Raw genomic sequence first — 17570 nt, forward strand, 5'->3', positions numbered from 1 at the left:
CTTCCTTCCTGTTCTGTTCCTAGTTGTTCTCTTCTGCACCTTTAGATATTCTATTCACTTACTAAGACATTCCATTTCTTTGCTGAGATTTAATATTTTTTTTTCTTTATTCCAGTAGTATTTGAAATTGCTTGCTAAGGTAGCTCTATTATGGCAAAATTTAATGATTGTCAGAGCATTCTAACACCTGTGACATCTTTGTTGGCCTCTATTGATGAGTGTTCTTATTTAAATATGATTTTATTGGGTCTTGGCATGATGAGTGATTTTCAATTGCAACCTGTAGAATTGGGATATTATATTTTGAGGCTCTTGATGTGACTTAAATCCTTGACCATTGCAGTTCTCCTTTGAAAATGCTCTAGCAAATGAAGAGAAATATTGCCTCTGTACTTCCAGATTGAGGTAGAAATCCAAGTTTCCCACTTGACCTTTACTGATTCTAGTGGGGTGAAGACCCTTCTTCATTCTGAGCTGCCTGTGGACCTTCTGTTCCCCACTAGGCTGTACTGTTGCTGCCCTGACTGGGGAAGAGCAGGCATGCCATTATTGCTTCCCATGGAGCCTCCACTGATCCTGTGTGTGGTAGGGATAGACAGAGTCCTCATTTCCATTAATCCCTGATACCACTCCTGCAGATAGGATAGAAACAGCTCTGTAGCAACCAGTGGCAATGGAATTTCTGTCTCCCAATGGAATTCCAGCTATAATGTCACAGCACTTCACCTCCCCAACAAACTACCACACCACTTCAGTACGATAATGATCATCACAGCTATAAGACCAATTCTCAGTGAGGAGGAGAAAGACTTAGAGTAGACCAAAGGCACCTCACTGACCCTGAAGGTAGAGAAAGGACACCATTATTTCCAGATTAGTGAAAATCTAGGCTTCTACTCCACCTTATATGCCACCACTTCAGCAGAAAGTAGGATCCTCATTGTACCTAACCTCCCAACTCTGTCTGCTCAGGTGGGGCTGAGGGTGGGTCTCCCTCAATGCTTGGACTTTCTCAATCTCCATAGTGCTTGACTGGAATATAAGGATTCTTGTATAAACATTCTCTGTCTTGGTATCCTGCCCCTTTCCTTGCCCTTTGGATAGAGGAAGGAGGTTGGCAATTTTTCAGTGCTTTTTGTCTGCTTCTCTTGAGATTTCTCAGTCGCCAGCCACTCTAGCAACCAATTTGGGATGTAAAAAGCAAAATGGAAACAGAAGAAACTTTATTGTGTGTTTCTAGGAAGATCCCTGTCTAGTGTGAATGACTTCTCTCCACTCTTCAAGGTCTTCTCATTAATTGTTTTATATAAGGTGCCCATTGATTTTTAACTATATGTATCAGAAGGAATAGGAAAAGGTATGTCCACTCCAGCTTTCCAGAGACAGAAATATTCCCCTCCACGATATAGTTATCGAGTAATATTTATTATGTGTATGAAATCTTTTTTATTTGGATTTCTCTCCTCTTTTCAAAAATTTTCAACATTTGTTTTTAATATTTAGGGAAGATTTTGTAGCAGTTTTTGTCAGTTTCCATACAATTCTTATAGGATTGGGTGACTCTTTTTATACGGGCTTCCTCTGACTAGAGAAACATACACAGAGAAGGCCAAGAATGCCATTGTATCACTTTCCCCAGGAACAATCCTCCATTAAGAAGGGATGGAAATAGATTGGTAAGTACTCCAGCTCCCTTATCATTTTTGTAGGTCAACAGGTAGGTATGTTCTATATAATCTCTCTCAAAGATGCCAACTGGGAATGGGCCAACTCTGCCTGCAGCACAAACTTACTAATTAACACACTCTATCTTCGTGTCTTCCCTTTCCTTGCATCATTTCCTCCTTCCTGAACAAGGTCTTCTTGAGATCACATCCCCTGAAACTGTTCAACTTCCTGTCTCACAGTGATCTGTTTCTGGGGCAAGCCCTGTGAAGGTCGCTTATAACTCTAAACCAGTGTATTTGTAGTATTCTTAGTGATTTCCTTTTCTCATTCTGTTGTTTTCTACTAGGAGCAAGAAGGGATTTAACTAATAAAGTTATTTTCACCCAAATTTCTACTTTTCTGCTAATTGCTTTTAATTTTAGCTAACACTGTAGAGTTAATTAAGGATCCTATTCTTTTTGTCTACCTTCCCACTTCCCTTTCTTTTTATTAGTTGCTTTGTTTTCGCATTATCAATGCATCCAATGTCTTATAATATTTTCTAACCCATGCCCAAGATTTTGGTCTCAATAATACAATTAAATATACTTAATGTTCACTATTATCGCAAATTTTCTTCAATCATTTTTTTTTTTTTATTCTGAGCCTGTTTTTAAGATTTTATAGGAAGGGCTCATGAAAAAAAAAAAATCTCTAAATATCTTCAAGTTTTGGACCCATTTGTTCTCAGACTTTAAGAATTAAGGAATCTTTGCCATAGGTTAAAATTCATGCTTACATTTTATTTCTTTTAACATTTTAAACATAGCTTCATGTGACTTCTATTATAGAAGGTTCATATAGAATCTAATTTTATTTTATATTTTTATTTTATGACAAGATGACCTTAAAATTTGTTGTCTAAACTAGAACACTTGAGAAGGTAAAAGTGGCTGTTGTTAATAACAATGGAACAAAAGCTTTTTACCCCTAAGAATACATATATATATATATATTTTTTTTCTTAGTATATTACTAGGTTTTCTGTCCATGTTTACTACACAGCATAAAATTTTGTAGGTATGCAATATACCTTCTTATTATGTACCAACTTATACCTAGAATTTTTATGACAAATTTCTTGAGTTATAGTTTTAAATACTTGTGTTGTTCTTTTGGTTTGTTTTTATTCATTGGGATAAATAAATATGTGCCTTGCCAGTTTTCTATATCAGAGCAGGCGGACACTTAGTGTTAAGTATTTTAGACATTGCAGGGTATACATTATCCCTCCTCCTGATTGTCATTATCATCATATTTCTCTTCTTCTTTCTCTTGGTTTTTTAAATAACTTTTAAAGTTCACAAATTAGTACATGATTAAAAATTATGCAAAAACAAGACACAGATTAAAAGTGAACTGTGTGTTAGTCAGCTTTTTGTCATTGTGACCAAAGAACAACTTAGAAATGGAAGTTTTTTTTTTTTTTTTTTTTTTTTTTGGCTCATGGTTTCAGAGGTTCAGTCCATGGTCAGCTAATTTCATTGCTCTGGGCACAAGGTAAAACAGAACAACGTGGAGGTAGGGCATGGCAGAGGAAAGATAATAGCTCATGACAGCCAGGAAGGAGAGAGAGAGAGAGAGAGAGAGAGAGAGAGAGAGAGAGAGAGAGAGAGAAGAAGAAGAAGAAGAAGAAGAGAAGAGAAGAGAAGAGAAGAGAAGAGAAGAGAAGAGAAGAGAAGAGAGGAGGCAAGAACAAAGTGTCAGTCCTGTTGCACAGTCCAGTGACCTACTTCTTACAGTCCCATCTCACCTGCCTATAGTTGTCACTTAGTAATCCATTTAAATTATGAATCCATCAAATGGATTAATCCATTGGTTAGGGTACAGTTCTTACAATGTAATCATTTCACCTCTGAACATAGTTATATTACTTAACATGAGGCTTTTACAGGGGATACTTCATACTTAAAGCATAACAACCTGTGATATGTTGTTTGCTGACCTCTGTCCTATTCTTACCAATTCCTCTGAGAACACTTTAAAGTTTTTCTTTTTTGTCTCTACTTTGTACACTGTGTTTTTCATGCTGTCTTAATCAGCTAGGGCTGCCATAACAAGTTACAATAGAATGTGTGACTTATGCAACAAAAATTTGTATGTTACATTTCTGAATGATAAGTTAATGTTCAAGGTGCAAAAAAGATAGCTTTCCTTCTGAAGTTTTTTGTCTTGGGTTGTAGGTGGCCACCACCTTGCCCTGTGCCTACATGATCTCTTTGTGCTCATTGATACTGAATGATTCTGTGATGCTACCTTTATGGAGAATTTGTAGTTCATGTGGTATCCTTTTATTGGCTGTACCCAAGGCATGTTTTGAGAGGCCTCTTCTTCATTCTGGGCACATAGGTAGGTACCATTACCTATTGTGCCATGAAGTGTGAATGGAAGTGACAAGTTCCTTGCTGTTCCATAACCTTAAAGAAGCAGATCTGGTTCCCTTGTTCTTTTCCCTACAATTCACTAAATACAGATTCTAATGATGTCTCAGAGAGCAATGGGATCCCAAGATGAATGGCTCCTGGGTTCCCAACTGCCAGGTGCATTCACTTTGAACAACTACCTTGGACCTTCTTTATCCAAGAAATAAAAGCAACTCATTTATTAATAAACTTCTGTTTTGGTCAAACCACTAGGCACTTAAGGGTATGTTTGCTATAATCGGTAATATTATACTAATTAATTATACTAATACTTATAGTCTTCAGAAATATCCTCATCTAATAAAACTTAGTTTAAGCTAAGGAAGCACAGATTATATTTAATGGGAACCTATTTCAAGCATAATTACAATTCTGTGTTCAGAAATAAAAATTAGGGGAAAAATCTGATAAAATAATAAGTCATTGAAATACCACACTGTATCCACTAACACGTACAATTATAACTTGACAGCTATTTTTTTAAAAAAAAAAACTAAAACAAAGCAAAATAATTGATGAATTAAAATTTTAATGGTTTCAAAAATGATCATTTTTAATTACTCTGTTTGGATTATGCTGATTCATTTGTGGTTAGTCTGACTTGAATTTATTAGTTAGGGCCGCCGAGTAGAGAACAGTTTTGTGGACTAGTTCCACTTTTTCTCTGAGTATTAACGAACCCCATGGTAATTCCAGGGGAAGAACCAAGACACTAAGGGGAATACTTCAATCTAAAAAATATCTTGTGATCCTTAACATATTGCCATCTTGAAAGAGTAAGTTAAGGAAACATTATGCAACAATTAAGGGTAGAACTCTTTGTGCTTCATATTAGGAGTTGCTCAGGTTTCCCAGCAGATTTCAGGTGGCTTCTCCACCACCTTCAAAATGCAGACTTAACCACATCCTCCTTCCTTTATGTGGGATTGCTTCTTCTGAGGCTGATCTCATTTGGCTATGTCACACTAATGGCGCTTATGCTCCAGGTTTTGATGGACTATTTCAGGTCTTTTCTGGTTTTTATCAAGTCGTTTTCCTATTAGGTCCCTGGGTTCTGCAAGTTCCTTGAAAAACAAGCATCCATCCTGACTTCTCTAAATTTCTTCAGCAATGAAAGAGGGCAGCAGAGCCAGAATAAAGGAAAAGAGGTGCTTTCAGGGTTCTGAGTCCTGACTCTTCTATGCTGTGTTTTCAAAGGCACTGTAAATCTAGCACCTTGGAGCCTATTAGAACCAATAATTCAGATGGTCCAGAACCTAAGGACAGACTCAGTTCTCGGCTTCTCCATGGAGCAACTGCCACCATCAGAAATGAATCTCTTTGAACATTTCCTGGCTCCACTAAACCTGCATGGTTATATGCAACCCTTCCCTATCGTTTACACAAAGATGAGAACAGGTTGCTGGAAAGAATGGAACACATCCTCTTCTCGAATTCTGCTTCTTCTTTTTTTCCCTCTTTCTCTTAGTTTTGTGAGCCTTAGGCAGACTAAGTCTAAACTAAAGGTCTTTCTTTCTTTCTTTCTTTCTTTCTTTCTTTCTTTCTTTCTTTCTTTCTTTCTTTCTTTCTTTCTTTTTTTCTTCAGAAGATCTTCTTAAACTGTGTGCAGTGGCACACTCCTATAATCCTCGAGTCTCAGGAGGCTGAGGCAGGAGGATTGTGAGTTCAAAGCCAGCCACTGCAATGGTGAGGCTCTAAGCAACACGGTGAGACTCTGTCTCTAAATAAAACACAAAATAGGGCTGGGGATGTGGCTCAGTGGTCCAGTGGTCTAATGCCCCAGTACCAAAAAAAAAAAAAAAAAAAAAAGAAAAAAGATATTCCTAATGGCCCATTTTCCAATAATAATAATAATGATGATGATGATAATAATAATAATAGAAAACACAACATTACTGTCAGTTTCCTTGCCCAGAGGTAATAATTACAATAAAAACAACCATCATTTGCCCAGTGCTGATGTGCCTCAGTCACTCAGAGTTGAGTGCCACACATCAATGACAGCACATTTTTTTTTAATCTGGAGCAAAACAAATGCTCTAAAATTCAAAACGGTATAAATCATTTCTCTCTAAGATTGGTCAAAGCTGAAAATGGGAAGCATTCATCCTTATTGCCTACGTTATTAAAGTGTAGTCAATTCCTGGCAGTAAGTGAAGAGTGTGGGAGGCTTACATATGACTTGATCTAAACTCAAACATTTCTTAAGATATTTTCAGCTTAGAAAGAGATTCAAGAGATTTCCCAGTATCTGATTTTTTTTTTTTTCCTCACAAAACACATGCAGAGCTCTCAGTTCCCTAATTAACTACATGCCGGCTTGTGCTCTGTGGGTTGACCAATAGATATTTCTCGGAGATGAGGCCTCCCTCCCCATGTTCCCTGTATCTCTTTACAAGGGTGCATGCAGTTTGTTCCCAGCAGAGTTGCTGGCAGTGAAAGGACAGTTACCAAGAAGTGTTCCTTGCTTGCTTCCAACTCTGCAAATTGGGAATACACTGGAAACCCTCCACAGAAGGCCAATGCAACAGGACGGATCTTTCACAAAATGCACCACGGCCTCTGTGTTTCCATGCCTCAATGTGGATCTCAAAAGACAACCGGATCTCGAAGGATAATACCAGTAATCTGTTCTGTGGATCTCTGCTGTGAGTAAGCCTTAGTCAAGTTGCCTCATGACTTTTAATTAGCTACATTCAATTAAATGCAGCTCTAATCCCAGCCCTTTCCACTCTATTCCTACCCGTCAATAGCAAAGGAGAGACCTCTGCGGTGAGCAGGGTAGCTCAGCCCAAGTCTCACCTGGATTTTCTCCAGTCCTTTCCAGGGATCAGCTGCCCTTGGGAACCATTGGGAAACAAAGTTGGCTCATTCCTTGCTCAGTCTGGGTGATGTCATCTTAGTTCCTACAGCTCACAGCTGGGTTCAGTGCTATAATTAGCATGCCTGAGCTCCAGGAAAACTGGCCTAGTCCCCTTTGCTTTATACTGTCATGAATAGGCTTAATTGCTGGTGCCTTTTCAATGTGCTTTCTGAATAGACATTTGCATTTACTAACATTCTGGCTGTATTTGTCTTCAGGCAAGAAGTGAAGATAAAGGATGTTGGGAAGGGTACACATAATCTTCTCTCTGCTCAGACAGATGAAGATAAAAAAAAAAAAAAAAAAAAACCCAAGTAGGGATGGAGAGGGAGATCCTCTTACTGGCTGTGGTTAGTAGGGATAATTAGACAACTTTGAGAGGGGGCCCTCCTGAACCCACACCTGTAAGCCAGATTGTACCAGAATCACAGATTGCCTGGGGATGGAATGTCATCCATTTCATGGAGGCTGCCATGTCCAGCACCACGATGTGGCAGCTTCTTTCCTGGCATCCTTGACTTCCTGGGTCACATGGAGTCTCTCTTTCTTTACCTCCTCTTCTCTTTCCTTTCCTCTATTTTTTTTCCTGTGTTTCCATATCTCTGTCTGTCTCTGCCCATCTCACTCCAACTGATTGCTGAGATCACACATCCTGGTAAACATAGCAGACATCCTTGCATTTGTGTAGCTACGCATGTATAGGTGAGTGAGCAGATATCTCTTACCTCATTTTTGCTCAACTTTCCAAAAAAGGTAGGCAGGGTACTATGGGCCATTATTGTGTATCAGGTGTACAAAAGATTATATTTAAAAGACATTTCCCTCACATGGAAATGGAGGGAGACCCTCATTGTTATACAAAATTATATATAAGAGTTTACGAGGGGAATGGGATAACAAACATGGAGGGAAATGAATTTCAATAGATGGGGTAGAGAGAGAAGATGGGAGGGAAGGGGAGGGGGGATATTAGAGGATAGTAAAGGTAGCAGAATACAACAGTCACTAATATGGCAGTATGTAAAAATGTGATGTGTAGCCGATGTGATTCTGCAATCTGTATTTGGGGTAAAAATGGGAGTTCATAACCCAATTGATTCTAATCTATGAAATATGATTTGTCATGAGCTTTGTAATGTTGTGAACATCCAATAAAAAAAAAATAAAATAAAAGACATTTCCCAGGAATTCTGGGGGCAGCGCATGTTGGGCTTTTGTCTTGAAATTCTAAAGAGAAACCTGAACAATTCACTATCCCTGATATGAGCTTTCAATGTTTGAATCCTTTCTTTGGTAATATGGATCCACCCATGGTGAGCTGTTCCTTACTTGTTCTTTCTTAACAGGCTGTGAGGCCCAGGACAGGAGAGGTGAGTCTAGCTCCCTCCCTATGGGGCAGGAGTGGTGCAAAATCAAAAAGCATGCAACCCACGGGCATGCATTTTCAACTAGAGAAATTTTTCTTCCTTCAAAGAACCCTGAGAAAGCTTCTTTCCCTAAACACATGAAATAAGATTAACACCTCTTCTTGACATACCAAATAACATTTAGTGTGTACTTTCAGGAGCATTACCAGATACAAAAACATCCTTGAGTAAAAGGAAAATAATAAGTCTGGTCAAGACAAGGAAACTCTGCAGCTGACCAGGGAAGGAGACTTCTGCAGCTGACCATGGTAGCTGAGGCTCTCAAACTATAGAATGTGGGAGAAGATGAGAAATGAGAGTAGAATTGAGGCAGTGCAGCAGAGACATTCTAACATCAGTTCACACTATGGCATTACCTTGTGCCTTTATGGTCGAGTACTTCTGGCCCAAACACTTGAAAGATAAATTCTTTCTGTACATCTCTAGAAAGAAAAAGAAAATTGAGACACAGGGAGACAGAAGGGGGGTAGTAAGAAATGGAGGAAACAAGAGTTAGAAGAGAAGGATAGGGGTAAGGACAATGAGAAACCATGATAAACTGCAGGATTTCCCTGACTTCAGTTTTTCTTGGGAGATGGACACACTGGCATTACCTTACTACACTCTTACCACCTTTGTCCCTATGTATTGCCCTTGGGCTACTTTGAGTTCACCCATCCCCACACCTAATACCACCTGTGCACGTGGTCATGATTGTGCAGTTTTTCTATCCTTTCACCGCTCTGGGAGCTACTGCCTGGTGTTCTCAGGGTGTGCCCTGCCCTTTGCCCTCCATCCCTCCATGCTACCATGCTTTTTACATCCAGTCTAGGGTTACAATCCTCTCCTATCCCCGCCCCTTTCTTTTTTTCTGCCTTTTTAATGGGAAAGTACTGGCACAGTATCAATTCCCAAACTCTTCAAAAGATATTGAACCAAGACTTTCCATGCCACACATATTGTATTGTGGTTTTCTTTGGAAATTTTCAGCTTCTCCACTCTTCTGAGAAAAATTTGAGAACAAAAACTAGTTGTTATTAACCTGAGTGGACATTATTTTGAACACAGTTACTGCTAATCAGGAAACTATTAGCATGTGCTGCTGGAGGGAGGTGTTATTGTGGTTCCTTGTTTCTACAATGCACATTTTGCTTATATTTTAACAAACATGAAATAAGTATGTGCTGTACAATATATATGGATATTTAGTATAAATGTGATTACTTTCTTTGAAAAGCAATAAAGGCCTGGGAGTGTGGTAAAGTGCCTGCCTAGCATTTGAGAGATTATGGGTTTGACCTGGGTCCCCAGCACTGCAAATAAAAACTTTAAAAAAGTGATTAATACATTGATGATACCTTAAAACCAATTATTATAATACTTATATATTGATAGGGTTATCAGAAAAATTTGAATATTTTATATATCATAAAAATGTCCTCGATAATTTGTACTTCTTTGAGTACATAATAAAATTATATTCATGACAGGGGACTTTTCAGGAAAAAATATCAGAATTCATCTCCACTTAGGGCAAAATTCTGTAACTGTTTGGCATTTATCTGACAAAATTATTGGTTTATTGCTGTAAATCACTGAATGAATCACATGATTGATGATCCTTTCATAGATTTTTTAGTACTTAAGGGAATAAAGAGGATTGCTGATTGTTTCCAAACTAGTATAAACACCAAATTGCCACAGACATTGAGATTTACAATACTCCGTGCCCCTAGATAGATATTCCAGGCCTGCTGATGGGTTTGGCATCTGGAAAAAATAATGAAGAAATTGGGAATGATGGGTAGACGTGAATTGGAGGCAGTTAAGCATTGAGAAAGAGCTAGAAACCAAACCCAGGAAGCGAATGTTCTGCAGAATAGTGAGAAATACTCCAGGGAGAAAAAATAAATAAATGTGCTCAGTTGGGTTGGAACGGATTGAGGGTGTAGGGTGGGAATAAACCACAGGAAAACGTGCAATGTAAAAGAACTGGAAGAGGTAGGGAAACAACCACCACCACGGGAGTCGAACTTGACATTAATTCCATCCCAAAAGGAATATGCTGTAAAGTCTTCCTGAGGGAGAAAAGACAACAAAATTGCTCAAGGAGTTATTTGTTTGCCAAGGTTCCATCCGAGCGGAGAGGAGGGCAGGAATGCATAGACATTCACAATGGAGAAAGGCAAAACTAGCACTAACCTAGGCCTGCCTAAGAAAACTGCCTGTCATAGTCCCGAGGAGTGTGGCTTATGAACAACAGAAAGCATGACATTAGTGAATGAGAGTTTTCCTGGGACACAAACCCAAGAGAAGATGAACATGTGAGGAAACTTGAAGATCAGGCCTGCTTTGCCTGAGACCAGGAGATGCGGGGGTGACTTACAGAGTGAGCAGGGTCAAGGGCCAGAACTGCCCCCTGAAAGGCTCACACTGATAAGGTGGAGAGTTTGACCTTGAACCAGGTACTTGATCTTTTGCTGTTGTAGCCTCTCCATTTATAAAATGAGATCATGCCACCTTTCTGGAGGATTTTTGTGAGAATCATATGGTCTAATACACTGTGAAGTGTCTGTCCTGCGTGCACATGGTGGCTATTAACAGGATTCATAATCAGCAAGGACAAATTTGTAATAGAGTTAACATTTTTCACTTCACTAAAATCAAATGTGCCAAGAAAATGTGAGTTTTTTTTTTTTCTTTACACCAGAATTCTGTTGCACTTATTTGGGGCCTCTGTTACCAGTGTCTAGAAGAACAAAATTGGACATTTGATCCAATTTGATTCAATCCTTAATATAGTATGAGGGGTGTTCTTTTGGGAAAAAAAAAAATGTTCAGTGTCCTTCTAGTGCTCTCATGTTTCTTTTGAGCTAATCTTTCTTTGTGGAAAAAGAAAACATCATTTATTGATCCTCCTGGTAGCTGCAAAGATGCGAGACCCTGGAGTGTGAAATCCACCAGTGACTGGTACTTGGGCAATGCCCTGATTTGCACCTGGGTCCTGTATGGCCTCTTTCTATTCAGGAATAGAGTTTACTTGTGAAAGGAAGAACTGTGTTGTTTATTTTTCCATATTATCTGGCCTCAAGTTGGACAGAGGCCTTGCTCCTTCTGCTGGCTTCACTTGAGGGCCCATCATAATTTGTGTTCAGCCTCTTAGCCTGGAGCCTGGTCCTGTATCTCTTTCTGAATTATTGAGCCATGGAGGACCCCCATGATGTGCACACCCTTTCTTCATTCATTACTCTGTGAATATTCATTGATGACTGTCAGTGAAAACCAACACCTCCCAGCAAAGACTAATTATAGACCTTGTTGGTATAATGCCCTAATTTCTCTCCTCTCCCTTCCTCTAGGCTAGACTGGAGAAGTGAGAAATACGAATCTGTGTATATGACCACCATTCTCCTTCTGTTTCTTGATCCTGGAATAATCTCAACTAGAAGAGGAGTGGGATTTCCAATTTTATTTTTAATGATGAATACTCCATCACAAAGGTGTCAAAAATGGATAAAGCATTTTCTCCATGCTTTGACAATTAAAAAAAATGCCATACTTAATATGTTAAAGTAAAAGAGGAAAGAAATGAATTTTAAAAATCTTTCTCAAAAGATAGTGGTTGATTGGTAGAGCTAATTACTTCTGCCAATGCTACTCTGGCCCTTCCTATAGGAGATATTGGTTCAGGGTTCCAACCAAAAGAAAGGCACTCCTTAGGGATGTACAATGGTAGATATCAGGACCAGGTGTCTTGCCCTACGATGATCATAGAAGCCACTTAGGAATTGGAATATGTGCCCATGGAAAAAGAAGTTTTTGTTTTTGCCTGTATCTTATTTTTCTATTTAATATTTTGAAATATGTTGTTACTGATATTCATTAATCTTCCACATAATTAAATACACTAAGAAGAATTCTGTTTTCTATTTAATATATTTTAAATATAATATTATAATAATATTACAATTATTTTATTATAATAAATTAATATTTCCACATGACAGAGAATCTTCAGCAAGGGTACAATGTATGGTTTGGACATGGTACTTCTGGAATGGTAGTGTGAGATTACAGAGAAAACCTCTCCCCCAAAGAGATCATCTATCAAACTGGCCAAAGTCAGCAAAAATAATTGCTCAAGGTCTTTTGAGGTTTATGAAAAAAACTTATATCAAATTGAGAGGTATTTTCCCACCAAAATCTATGGAAACCTGGTGAGAAGACAGAAGGTCATGGCAGACAAGCAAGGAATTGAGTCCCACAGCCCTATCACTGTCATGTGGAACTTTGCTCCAAACTCATGGGACCCATCTTCCAGCTCCCTGGGCTAGAAGACTTATCCTAGTTGGACAAGTGGCCCATATAAACACTGATGAGTCCCATTTTTCCCCTAGCTGAAGAAAGACAATACTGACGGGGAACAGACTATATACAATCTCTTATCCCCAGCTCCCACATATAAGAAAGATCTTAGTGAGCTAGTAAAGTGAGGCCCCTTGACCTGACTTGTACTGTGTTGCACAAGAGCTGCTTCTGTGATCTTGACAGTGGAGTAGTAACTTCAATCTCTTCCACATTCCACTTTGGATTTTTGGAGCTGTTATGGGTAGATTCTGCATTTAATAAACATGGAGAGATCCCATCCTCTTTAACTTTGGGCTGTGGACAATCTACTGGGTGGTGGTGGCAATTAGATAGCACCATCTCCTCACTCAGGGAAAAACACCTGCATCATAAGGAGAATCCACTTAAGGTAGCCAATGAAGAAAGAGATTCTCATTCTCCCAATCTCCTGTTCTGCCTCTCAAAGATTCTGTCCAGGGGAGGAAAGGAGCAAATGTCAAAGACTGACATCATGCTGTCCCTGCCAAGGGGTCCATGTTTGTATGGGTTAGAATGTGGAGAATTCAGTCAGCAATTGGTGAAGATTAGAGCTAGGTGTGATACCGATACAGAGGCAGATGTGATAGAGGTTTTATGAGGAAATCTGAAAAAGATAGGGCCCTAGCTAGAATCAGTCCTTCATCCCTGTCGTCAGGATGTGTGTTCATGCTCCAAGTTGTGTCTTCTGAGGAGCAACTACAAAGAGATCTTGTAAGTTACAAGCCTCTGGATGAACATGGGTAACCCTCATAAATTTTCTGAGCTATAAAAGCAGTCTGTAAACCACACACAGGTCCAACAGGAAAAAATGGAAACATTGTTGGTTTAGGGGCTTAAGCAAGACATATGACCAGAGACTGACCACTAAACCATTTTTACCCAGGGGAAATCCCTTGGAAGCCAGATTTAAAGACAAAAACATGGAAAAACGCTTTGAGTGGGGATATTAGAGGGTGAGCATTTCTGAGGAAAAGAACGTCTCTGAATTATTCCTCTTGAGTCAATTAAAAAAAAAGCAAACAAATGATAAAAAGCCTCAGGGTACAGAGAAAATCAGTATTCAGAGTTGGCATAATATATTATTTTAACTGCTCCATTTAAATAATAAGTTATGAGACTTGAAAAAAGAAAAAATGGAGGCAATATAAAATAGCTTTGAGGAGGCTCAGTTATTAAACTTTGCAAACAAAGACTTTAAAGCAGATATTATAAATATCTCAAAGAAATTATTTTCGGATTATTAAGTATGATGTGATGATAATTGATTGCCAAGTAGAGTATACCAACAAAGAGACAGAAATTATAAAAATAGAAACAAATGAAAATTCTGGAGTTGAAAAGTAAAATACCAAAATTGAAAAATTTGTTTGAAGGCCTCAAGATAAATTTGATCCTGCAAAAAGAAGGAAAGGAATGAACTTGATGGAACAGATTACACAATTTGAACAACAAAAATAAATAACAATTAAGATCAATGAAGTGAAGTGGAGAGGAATGTGACACACAATTATACCCATAATATGCACAAATATACCCAAAATAACTGTTTCCAAAGAACAGAGGAAGGAGTAGAAAACATATTGGGAATAATAATGGTCACAAATGTCTCATACTTGATAAAAACCATTAAGCTGCACACTCAAGGAGCTCAATGGAACTCCAGCTAAGGAAAACACAAAGATAGCCACACAAACATGTCATAGTCCAGATGTTGAAAGTGAAAACAAGAATCTTGAAAACAAACAGAGAAAAAGAGCTCTTATGGTGTGAATCTGAGGTGTACCCCTGATTTCCCGTTAATGCTGAAATAATCGCAGGGAAATGACTAGATTATGATAGCAGTGATCTAATCAGCCCATTCTAGTTTGAACGGACAGTGGGTGGTAACTCTAGGCATTTGGGGCGTGGCTGGAGGAGGTGGGTCCAATAGGTGTGGCCTGGAAGGGGTTTTCGCCCAGGGCACTTCTCCTCTCTCCCTCTCTGGGTTTCCTCACTGCCTTGAGGAGAGATGTAGCCTTCTCCCTTGATGTTCTACCTCATTTTGGGTCCAGAGCAACGAAGACCTCTGAAACGGAGCCAAAAATAAACGTTTTCTCCTTTCAGTTGTTCTTCTTGGGTATTTTGGTCACAGAAATGAAAAGTTAATCAAAACAATGACATATCACATACTATCCTGTACACATGAAAGCCTACTGTAATTGGGACTTTCAATAAGAAACAACAGAGGGCTAAGGACAATGGATAGTGTATATTAAATGTCCTTGGAGGAGAAAACAACCTGCCAACCTAAAAACTCCTATCCAACAAAACTTATCCATAAATGAAAGTAAAGTGATTCTTCCTTTCAGTTCTAATAGGTGAACATTTAAAAGGCATCACTTCACTCTTACTAGTGAAATGAAGAACATACTGAGAATCAACAACTTTTCTTGATTTCATTAAAAAAAACAAATTGAGGTCACAGGGGAAACCACCATCAGGAAATCTGGAAATACACAATAACAGAGAAACATAGCTTCTATCAGTTCACTGGGAGCAAATATCCATGGAGCCTTAAATACATCACCGGTAAGATGGCAAAAGAGATGAAGGCTGAATGTGGGCTAGATAGAGAGTAAGAAACTCCTAGGTATGCACATATATGGGGGGGGCTTCCACTCTTTTTCAGGTTTTAGAAACTTCATCCAGGTAAAAATTTAAAAAGAAATGAAGAAAAGTCACCTTGTGTCTTTGGCAAAGGGTTGGGAGATGGAACCATTTCTGAATATGTCCAGAATCTTGTCCTACTCTTCAATGAAAAAGAGTTTACCCTCTTAATCTAACAAAGGAGGAAAGGAAATTACACAATTCTGATACCTTCTGGTCTTTATATCCCATGTAGGGAGTGGAGTTGAGCAATGAATGTAAGAAAGAATCATGAAGGTCACTACCCTGGAACATAGGTCTGCTAAGACACGAAGATGATTCATAAGATCATGAAGTGCTTCCCTACCCCTATACCTTGTTGCCATATGTCATCAGGGCTTCAGATAATAACAGTGGATCACTTGCAGGCCTGCCAAGACTGAGAGCTCATTTAAGAAAAAGTTCTCAGGCTGTGGATACAGTTCATGAGAGAAGAGCGTGTGCTTGTCATATACAAAGTCTGGGTTTCCATCCCCAGCACCAAAAAGACAACAAAACAAATTAAAAAAAAAAAAAGGGTGGTTCTCAGGGATAAAAGATTTCAGGGGAGACAAGGGAAACAAAAAAGGATACTGAAGAAAAGTAAAGCCTCTGGCACACAGAACTTCAGCAAACAGCCCAACTCCTAGCCAGATGAACTAATAAAAAAATTACTGCATTCCCTGTTACCTGGTATATAATGTTCAGTTTTTAACACTAAAGTCTGAGCCATGCTAAAAAACAGGAAAATCTATTCTGAAAGACAATCCAGCATCAGAACCAGCTTCCAATATAACAGATTTAAGAAGTATCAAAATAAATGTAAAAAAAATATTATAATAGAAAAGTAGACCACATGTAAGAATGGATGGTTAGCAAAAGTAGAAGGGTAGCAACTCAAAAGAATTAAAAGAAAGTGAGAAAAATTTTTAAAACACAACACTATAGCAGAAATGAAAAAAAATGTCTTTGATAAGACTCATCAAAAGCTTGAACATAGCTGTAAAAAATCTGTGATCTTGATGCAATTTAAATAAAAACTTACCAATCAAAATCATAAAGAGAAAAAGAACGATTAAAAACAATAAAAATGACAGAGTACAATTGGGAGAATTCAAAAGTGAAACATGCAATTGGAATGGAGAAGTACAGTAGAAGAAATATTTGGAGTAATAGTGGCTGAGAACTTTTATGTTTAATGACAAATCATAGATCCAGGAATGGTGGTAAACACCAACCAAGGTAAATATTATCAATACCTAGACAGATTGTATTGTTAAGCAAAGCTATGGGAGCCCTTGGCTTCAGACTGAGATTCTACACAAAGCTCCAGGTGAAAAGACTAAAAGAGTCAGACACGCTAAACGCCACTTAAACAGAAATGTTGCAGAAGCAGGCAGATCCACAAAAGAATAATGTTTCCTGAAAACAGAAGATTATCTAATCTCTCTGAGTTAAGATCATGAGGAGGTCCTCTCTGCTTTATCTGTATAAAAAAAAAAAAAAAAAAGATATGCTGAAATAATCTGATGTTAACCAAACAACTTTTTTTTTTCTATTTTTCTGTTTCCTTATTACCACCTTACAAAACCCACTATTCTGTTATTGTCCAGTGGTAGCACTCATTCTATTTTGGGGAGCAAGTTCCATTTTCAAAAATTATTTTATTAATGGAACTGAAAGGAATGTTGCGTTTTCTTTTTTGTCCCTTGGCATTGTAAAAAAAATCATTTAAATTCTTTTTTTGACCACTTTTTTTTTACTGATGTATTATAATTGTACATATTCATACATTAACACAATATAACAATATGATTTGGCCAATATCACTTCCCAGCACTGCCCCCTCCCTCCTCTGCTCCCATTCCTCTAGTGACCTCCTTTTGATTTTCTTATGAATAAATATGATATCATGTAAGTCAAAAATTAGTAAAGATCGACTTGACCTAAGCCCACTATCAATCAACATGATCTAATTGACATTTATTGGATGTTCTATCCAACAACAGCTCAATCTATCCAATACATATTCTTCTCAAGCTCACATAGAACAGGCACCAAGATAGACCAAATCTTGGCTATAAAATACAATTTTAAAAAAATAGAAATCATGCAGATTAC

The sequence above is a fragment of the Spermophilus citellus genome (assembly GCF_964194105.1).
Source record: "Spermophilus citellus genome assembly, chromosome: 3".
Lineage (NCBI taxonomy): Eukaryota > Metazoa > Chordata > Mammalia > Rodentia > Sciuridae > Spermophilus > Spermophilus citellus.